Genomic DNA, 8,158 nt, shown 5'->3' on the forward strand with positions numbered 1-8,158 from the left:
ATCCATGGCGAGTATCATCTCTATCACATAGCAAGATTTAGACCATGGGGCTAGGTAGAACTCAAGCTAACAACTAAAACATGCATGCATCTCATGGAACATCATCAAACATACCTTAACTTAGATGCAAGTATGGCGAATATCTTCAACCTTTCTCCTTTCAAAGCGGCCAAGAAGAACCCAAGGATGAAACTTTTCTTTCTCTTTTTTCCTTCCTAGTTTTGCTAGCAAGAACATGAATGATGATCTCTTTTTTTTTTCATTTCTTATTACTAACTTTTTATTTTATTGCTTCCTCCCATGATGCACCAACAAAACATGTCTATGACATGTTTTGCCCATAATCTTTGTCATGGCCGGCCACTAGGCTTTAGTTTAGGAAATTTAACATGCAAACCCTCATTTTTGCATGCATGATCAACTAGTCATCACACATTTCCCTATCCTATTTTCAAAGTTTACTACTAGGTCCTTTTTAGTGAAATTCACATTTAAAACCCTAAATCAAAACATCAAAAATGTCACACACGAATTAACACATATTATAGGCATCAAAATGAATATTAGATTATTTTTATACCTCAGTTTGGTGGTCCCGAAACCACTTCCCGACTAGGGTCAATTTTGGGCTGTCACAGCTTGTGCATGAGGTGTGAGTTTGGGTGAGAAAACTGGCTTGGAAATAGCCTATTTTTTGTCCACACAAGCAGAGACATGAGCGTGTGTCTCAGCCATGTTTGACACACGCCCAGGCAATACAGCCGTGTGTGACACATGCCCAGGCAACACAGTCGTGTGTGGCACACACCCAGGCAACACAACTGTGTGTCCCTTGTAGCTTTCAAAGGGTTGCAAGTCAGGCTGTTACACGGCCTAGCACATGACCTAACACATGACTTGGCACACGGACATGTGGCTTGGCCGTGTGACCAAGTCAATGAGTTACACGGGTATGGACATAGGCTGGGACACCGCCGTGTGTCCCTATTTCGAATGCCCACAGGGCCTAAGGCACAGGCGTGTTTCTTGGCCGTGTAACCTTTGCAAATTGAAAAATTGTCTTTTTTCAAAAAATTACATATGTTTCCAATTTAGTCCCAATTAATTTCTAATGTCTTTTTAGGGCTTCGAGGGTTCGTAAAAGGGACCGTATGTACCATTTTGGTTGATATTACTATGATTTATGTTTTTTTTTGTTTGTAATACTAAAATGTTTCTTATTTGATGTTATACTTCGGTAATACTCTGTAGCCCTAATTCGATGATGGATACAGGCTAGGGGTGTTACAAAGGGAATGTAAGCTAAGCTCCATTTAACGGGACATGTTTGGTGTGATGGAGAGTGTTAGCTATATGCTTCACTTTTTGGGATCTGTTCAACTTTATGAGTCATTTGGTGTGTTTGAAATCCGTGTATCCTATGTGTGGTGATAGTGTCAACTTTTATGTTTCATAATTCAAGTGCCAAATTATCTTTAAATATGATTGTAAGTATTGTAATGTATGCATGAAAGTGAATGTGATAACTATGTAAATGGACCATTAGATATGTATGAATAAGTAAAATATGACACTAAAGTTGGAACTGTTGAGATTATGTTATATGGTTGTTTCAATAATGCTTGATGAAATGTTTGCATGGTAGTTGTTTCATTCATTCACTGAGCTTGTTAAGCTCACCTACTCCTTTTAATGTTAGAAAATGTGCCCATATTGTAGTAAACATGTAACTATTTTCTATTTATTTGAACGACGAATAAATAAATAAAGTTAATTTCACATTTCACTATTATGTCTTTTGTATTTGTCTTTTATATTTTGCATGCATAGCAAAATTGTGACAAGAAAATAATAGCTCATTGATTGTCTAAGTTCAAATTGAAGATAAGTGGCAATGTAAAGAATGTTTACATTGTGAGGAAGAAAACTTACTTCACTAGATAATCGAAATGAGTTCGTAATCTCGTAAAAGAATCAAAGTAAGCATTTGATTCAAATACTTAGAAGGATTATTATGTGCTCTACAATTGCAATTAGGGAGATCACTAGTCTTGGCTATCGGAGCATTTGACTCTACAAGTAGAGATATAGATGTATTCATTGGTAGAATGATACACTGGATAAGAATCAAGATGAATTAATTCTGAATCTATATGTGAATTAATTCACTTGTAGCGTTCATGGTGTGATTTACCAAAATCCTTCGTTTGTTAATGACCATGCCTATGCAACTAATGTGATTTGATATAAGTCAAGGCTTATGCTCTAAAGATGATCGAGCCCATAGCTGGTAAAGAGTTCCTTGATAAAGAACCTGAAAAGGCCTTTAACTACCTAGAGCATTTGGCAAAAAATTCACAATCTTGGCACATAGTTAACCTATCTGAAGGTTCCATTAGATCAAATCTTGCTAATAATAAAGGAAAATATCACCTTAGTCAAGAAGAAGATCTAAGTGCTAGGATGACTAGTTTAACTAGAAAGGTTTAAGTCATGGTGCTTAGGACAGTATAAGAAATTAAACCAGGTAAAATTGAAGAAATTTATGGTATTTTTAAAATCATGGGACATTCTAGTATGGAATGCCTAAACACTTCACTTTTAAAAGAAATGTTGCATGAACAAGCAAAAGTTGTGGAAACATTCAAAAAACCCTTTCATTCTCCATACTCAAGCACTTACAACCCTCAATGGAGAAACCACCCTAACTTCAGGTCGCAGGATAATAATCATGCTCATTTCCCCCAACCTCTAAAACCTCCCAACACTCTGACCTAACCATCTTCTCATGTTAAAAGTTTAAAAGAGACATTACAAGAATTCATGCAGACACAAACAAATGTCAACAATCAGACTTCACAAGATATCAATGAAATCAAAAGCAACAAACAAATGTCAACAATCAGACTCCACAAGATATCAATGAAATCAAGAGCATACTTTCTATGTTGACAGCCTCATTGCTTATTTAAGAAAAAGGTAAGTTTCTTGCTCTACCTCAACTTAATCCTTTTACTCAATGTCATATTTCTTATCCCAAAGGAATCCAAAAAGAATATGTGATTCTATCACAAGTATTCAAAGTGGTAAGGCCATCGACAAGAGCATTCCTTCCAAAGGCCAAGACCCCTCTCTCACTCCGTAAAGTAGTGGTAAGCATGATTGCAAGCCTAAAAGTTCTAACAACCTAGACAAGGAAAAATGTGAGGTTTCTGCTTCTTTCCCTCAAAGATTACAACCAATAGGAATTTGAATCAAAATGCTAAATTTTTAGAAATTTTCAAACAAGCCAAGATTAATATTCCTTTATTGGATATGGTTAAACAAGTGTCGTCTTATGCTAAGTTTTTGAAAGATATGTACACAGCTAAAAAGAAACATAATGTCCAAAAGAAAACCTTTTTAACTGAACATGTGAGTTCAATCATTCAGCATATCACTCCACTTAAATATAAAGATCCTGGTTGTCTTACAATTTCATGCATCATTGGGAACACTATAATAGATTGTGCTTTGCTTGACCTTGGTACTAATGTTAATCTTTTGCCTTTCTCTGTTTATTAGCAATTAGGTTTAGGTGAACTTAAGCTAACATCTGTCACACTTCAGTTAGCTCATCGATCTATCAAAATTCCTCGAGGGATAGTAGAAGATGGCTCAATTGACAATTTTTATTTTCTAGTTGATTTTATTATTTTGGACAAACATCTTGTCTCAATTTGTACTGTACAAATCCCTGTTATTTTAGGTCGTCCATTCCTTGCAACTTCAACTACTTTGATTAATTGCAAGAACGGTGTTCTAAACTTGTCTTTTGGAAACATGAAATTAGAACTAAATGTGTTTAAACTTGCTAAAGATTCTAATGTACATGAAGTGGAATTCTTTGAACAACTTGTCCATAAACAGTTCATCAATTCCAAATTATTCAATCTTTTGGAAAATTATTTAACTGAATTTGAAATTGATAACAAAAAAAAAATTCATGCATTAATTCTATGTTAAATTCTTTTCAAGGACAAGATAAGAACTTTTATTGAAAACAAAATTTTGAGGAACATCCAACAACTACAGATGTGTAACACCCTAAACCCGGCCTAGATGTTATAGTCAGATCTAGGGATGTCACATTATAGGATGTTTGAAAACTGTGCCATCGTGATAAAACCATTTCCATTGAATTATTTATTTTCATATCTTATTAGTTCCAAAATCGTGTTACTTATTTAGTCGATAGTTTCAAAACGTTCTTTGTTGCGAAAGCTTTTAAAACAGTTTAAACAATTCGGGCGTTTCCAAAAATCATTTGTTTCTTTTGAAATCCGAGGTTTCCTACTACTAGCAGTTGTAATCCATAAGGTAAAGATAATTAAAACCCAAAACCAAAACAAAGTCCAAAAGTCCAATTACAACCCAAAAATTTAACCAGTAAAAATTGTAACACCCCTAACCTATATCCGTCGCCGGATGAAGGTTATGAGATGTTACGGATCATAATACATATCTTACAGGTTTGCAAAACATATTACAATATGAAATTTTTAATTACATTAATATACAACCTAAATCAAAGATTCAATATTATTATTATTTTTATTTTTATTTTTATTTAACTTGGCATAATATAAAATATAAGCTACGTCTATTAAATTATTTAGCTATTTACTGAACATGTATCAAAAATATGGCTTGATTAATAGAATGTAAAACCAACATATATGATTCATGCCAACGTACATCATCAAACACTATTAGAAACTATTTCCAAATACTTTTATTTTATTTATATACGTGACTTTACTTTGTTAATTTAAATATATAATTCACAAGTCAAACATTAAGGTTACCTATTACACCCATTTAGTAAATATAAACTCATAAGTGGAAATAACTAGGCATAATCAATGAAGCTTTTAATATAACCGATTAAAACATATTACCTAATTTAATAGTTAAACACGTATGTAACCTTGTTATGACACAACATGGCTGAACATGCTTTTTCTTTTACTCACATACATACTGTACGTTTTTACCTTAAATTGAGCACCACACTTCACATTTTATTCCATACAAACAAATGATATAAATATTCATGGGACATTTTATTTATTATTATTTGCTTTACATGACCGAATTCCACTACTAAAAGCCATGAAGACACCCATAAATTCCATCATCGAAATTACTAAAATTAAGTTCACTAAACATTACAACTAGAACATATAAGACTAAGTCTAAACATGGTGATCAAATGCACTTATTCACTAAATAAATTAGTATAGAGGACATCCAAAGCAACCAAACATGCTTAAGATAGATTTCTCCATGCCTCATGCAAAGCCATTAACTAAATTCAATATTCAGACGAATAACTCATACTATATCCATTCATAGCACACAACACATTAATCAAAATGGACTTATACCTTTATCAAACTAGAACCGAACACAAGCATGGAAATAAGCCATATTCGCATGTCCTTAATACAAAATTAAAGCTCAATATTTCCCATACCACGCTCTAGCCTATACATGCCATAATTCGAGTTTAACTTAAAAAAGTACCAAAATAACTGATAGTGTGATGAACTTTGCGGACGGTCCCTGAGCTTGTAGCTTGACTCCAAAATCTAAAAAAAAAAAACAAAAACAAATATACACAATAAGCTATTATAGCTTTGCAATTCATTAGCAAATAATTGACCTAACAAAGTGTTCAACTCAATTAGGCTAACACGTTGTGAATAATAACTATATACCATTTAATTTTAACCTAAAACCTGTATATAAATTTCAATGTATACATTCGCACATGGACATTATTTTGGCTGAATGGTCAAAAGGCCAAATTGTCTTATTATCATTCAACTTTCCAAACAACTAATTATATTATAATCAAACCTGCATATACTTTTTACATAAACTAGTAATTCATAGTATAATATCGCATAAATATATATCTATATATATATATATGTATATCACCAACAGGACCATTTATATATATAATCACACACTTGCTTGTAATTATGAATCATTTCTTGATGCTCAACTTATATGATCACAAAGTCGAATTCACATACCAAAATCACTTAAATTTATTAATATCAATTTCACATGAACAAACGAATATCAAGAATAAACTTATCTTATCATTAATAGCCAACAAACTAATTCATACCTGGCCGTTTGACTCGTAATACAGACTCGTACCCAATTTACCTTTGCCCGATGAACCATTCGGAATCGGATAGGACACTCGGATTATCACATTTATCGTACAATGCCAACGTCTCAGACGTGGTCTTACAAGTAGCCACATATCGATGTCACTGTCCCAAACAGGGTCTTATTCGTAAACACATATCGAAATCACAAATCGATGCTATGGACTTACTCGCACATATGTATAAGAATCCTTTATCATGACATATGTATCCTAGCTATTCCTAAGGTTCATACGGGGCTTTCGGACGTCGTAACTCGGTCGGATTGAGCTCGGAAGTATATTAGCCACATTTAATCATATTCGGCCAACATATATTTAATTTTAACATTCCATAACAGCATATAAACATAACATTTAATTTACAAATAAACACGTCTATTTGATTATAAACTTACCTCAGACGTCGTAAAACAGGACGGGGCTGCTAGTCGACAACTTTCGTTTTTCCCCGATCCAAATCCGATTTCTTTGGTTATTGATCTAAACATATTCAAATTAAGCTCATTCAAACATATTTTCATTCATTTTTGTCCAAAAACACACAAATGGGTAAATTACCATTTTGCCCCTAACACTTGCAATTTTTACAATTTAGTCCCTATTGCATGAAACACAAAATACACAAACTTTGGCTACACTCTAGTTAGGCCGAATGCTCCCTATATACATACAAGTCCATATTTTCCATCAATTTCACAATTTGGTCCCTCAACTTTTTATTTTTACAATTAAGTCCTAATTACTCAAAATCGTCAAAAATTCCAATACAAAATATGTTAACCCAACACCTATCTTTTATATTTCATCATCAAACAAATAAAATCAAGGCTCTCATCAATGGCATAACTTAAAATATTCATCAAAATTCAAAATTTAAGCATAGATTTTGTAGTACTCGAAGCAACGATCTCAAAAACATAAAAATTATCAAAAACCAAGCAAAACACATACCTTAATCAAGCCTGAATATAACCGAATCCCTAGCTTTTTGTTTTGTTTTCTTTCTTGCTTAAGTTTCGGCAATGGAGGTATATGAGCACTTAGGATAATTTTATGATATAACATACATATATTATATAATTTATTACTTGGTTTCCTAAATTACCCCTTTTTTAAATTCAAAACCAAGCTTTATGTTATAAGCCCTTTTTCGTCTCTTACATAAGTTAATGGACATGAGTTGGCTTTCAATTTCATGCATTATAATATAAATATATATATATATATATATAATATCTTATTATAAAATAAAGCTTAATTTTACATATATGTATAACTTAAATAAAATAATATAAAAACTATTAAATTTTTATCTACCACCGTACCACTTATAAAGACATGGACTATTTACAACTTAAGGGCTTCCATTTAAGAAGCCATTACTAATTCAGTCCTTACAATTAAAATTATCATTTTTTTAATTTACGCGATTAAGTCCTTTTATTTAATCGGACACTTAAACGACAAAATTAAATCATGAAAATTTCACAGATATAAATTCACACAAAATAAACATAGAAAATAATTTTTAAATAATTTTTTTGAATTGGATTCGTGGTCTCAAAACCACCATTCCGATTAGGGTCTAAACCGAGCTGTTACAAAAATAGACTAAAAATAAAACCAATAATCATAAATTAAAAGCATGACAGTCCAGAACTGTGGTCACCATCGAGTCCTCCGCCGCACCAATCCATCTAGGTCTAGCGATTTCCTGTGCACATTAATCAGAGAGGGGTGAGTTTTCATAACCTCAGTGTGTAATCCCCCAGAAAGCAACAAACAATTAGTACTTACAGTGCACAGTCAAACAGTCTTGGGCCTAAGCCCTTTTCAGTATCAGTAACGGTCTGGGACTTAGCCCATCTCAGTATCAATATCAATCAGGCAGTTTTCAATAACAAAATCCTACCCAGCCAGCCTCTA

At 32.9% G+C, this 8,158-nt stretch overlaps 1 long non-coding RNA gene across 1 annotated transcript; it reads right to left on the bottom strand.

Annotated features, from left to right (window-relative positions):
- Window positions 1-5,408: 5,408 nt before the first annotated feature.
- On the bottom strand, window positions 5,409-7,279 carry LOC128280660 (uncharacterized). Its single transcript, XR_008270760.1, has 3 exons — window positions 7,184-7,279; window positions 6,628-6,712; window positions 5,409-5,633 (listed from the first exon to the last, which is right to left on the bottom strand). It is a non-coding gene; the product is annotated as an uncharacterized LOC128280660 (long non-coding RNA).
- Between the last annotated feature and the right edge of the window lie 879 nt (window positions 7,280-8,158).

The sequence above is a fragment of the Gossypium arboreum genome, chromosome 9 (genome assembly GCF_025698485.1).
Source record: "Gossypium arboreum isolate Shixiya-1 chromosome 9, ASM2569848v2, whole genome shotgun sequence".
Lineage (NCBI taxonomy): Eukaryota > Viridiplantae > Streptophyta > Magnoliopsida > Malvales > Malvaceae > Gossypium > Gossypium arboreum.